The following is a 1,845-nucleotide window of genomic DNA, read 5'->3' as shown; positions in this document are numbered from 1 at the left end:
GCAGAAACTTTCCTTCATTTCGTGAGGGCACGACTTGAGCAAAGACGATCCTAGGCAGGAGACAGCAGGAGACAGGAGACACCGCTCGTGCTATGCACCTCTTCTTCGTCCGTCGTCAGTGTTCGCGTTGTATTTTTCTTTTAAAATGAACGTAACCCTACTAGCCCAACTTTCCATCCTACTACAATAAACTCAGAAACGTTTCAACGGTGATTCCACGTCGTTTCTGAAAAAACCTGAAAAAAAAGCGAAGGAGGATAGGGAATACGGCTGCAAGAATAAAGAATAGGGCCCAACTCTTTTAAACACTGGTAAATTAAGTCTCACAGAGCTTTCTTTCGCGCGTGATCAAGGTCTACTTTCCCTGCCTTTGCTGGTTGGGTTGTATTTATTCATTTCATTATTTATTTATTTTGTAAGAGGCTAAGGAGCTCTGGCGGAAGACCAGAAGGCAGCGGCAAGGCAGTGGTCAAGGCGGCGTCAGCGCGACGTCGAGTTAGTTCAAAAGGCGGTTTAGCAGGCAGGTCCCGCGCATTGGCCACAACCGTCTTTCTCCTCTTCGGCGGTTGCCTGCACTGGGCCTGCGCTGGCCTGCTGTATTACCTCCGGCATCCTGGCGACTCAAAGCGAGCACACAACCTGGGGGTCGTAGTAAGTAAGGCTCTCGGCGGTTGGCGTGGAAAATTTCCCTCCCACGACGACGCACGTCCGATGAGGAGGCGAGCGGCTCGACGAGGCAGTTGACCGGCGAAATGTGTTCAGTGACGCGGTAGGGACCTTAATAGAGTGAAAATGTTTCGTTCAGAGGCAGGGAGTGAGGGAAGGGACCCAGAGCCAGAAGAGCGAGTCTGGAGCGTTTGAAGTGAAGCTGTCTCGGCTGAGTTGCTGGCATTGCTGTGTTTCTGTGGTCAATTCATGGGAAATCTGGCAGCACTCTTCGGTGTACTGCGCAGCCTGGGAAAGTGGCAATCACTCGGAAGCGTCAGGGCGATATATGGAGGATGCTGTCTATGGTGCACTTAGGACTCCGAACATATAAAAGGAAAAAAGGGCTAGATTACTGTGGTGGCTTGCACAATGGTATTGTGCAAGTTCGTAGCAAAGGGAAGGATTTTCTCCCAATTAGAATGGTGGCGGCTGACATTCTTAGCGAGCATGTCTGTGAGCGTGCGATTGAAACACTCCGCAATCATTAGTTTGGGGATGGTAAGCAAAGGTAGTGCGATGAATAATTTGACATTCCTGAAGTACTGCCTCGAACACACACAAAAGAAAGACGCGGCCGCGGTCACTAAGAAGTCGAAGGATGTCGAAGGATGAGGTGATGACGGATGAAAGATGCAAAATCACTCGTGGAGGCGGATGCAAACGGCGCAGTTTCCGCATAACGGGTGAGGTGGTCGATGGCGACGATCACATAACCATGGCCGTCAAAAGTCGGTCGGCGGGGGACCGTAAAGATCGATACAGACGTGGTCGAATTGGAGGGCAGGGCATGTGAGTGGTTACATGGGTGAGGTGGGAAGGCGAGATGGTGTCTTCCGGCGTTGTCAAGCTGGGCAAGAGCGGACATCCCAGTGCACAAAAAAGGCCGTCGATCGTCTAGTAAGAAATGCCATCCCATATTCCTCACTAGCGTTCCCTCTAAATTAATAGACGTAACTTGCGTTTGCAACCTGCTTCTCTAAAACTTGTCGCCTATTTAACCCTTGTTCGTCCTAAAATTGTGTATTCATACTCAGTCTGAGACTCCCAGCAAATTAACCTTGCCAAAGCCCTTGAGTCCGTCCTAAGCCACGAGATAAGATTCGTACATTTCGATTATTCATATCATACGAGTGTAAC

This window comes from Amblyomma americanum, chromosome 10 (assembly GCF_052857255.1).
Source record: "Amblyomma americanum isolate KBUSLIRL-KWMA chromosome 10, ASM5285725v1, whole genome shotgun sequence".
NCBI classification, from domain to species: Eukaryota; Metazoa; Arthropoda; class Arachnida; order Ixodida; family Ixodidae; genus Amblyomma; species Amblyomma americanum.
Note: the sequence above shows the minus strand (reverse complement) of the source record.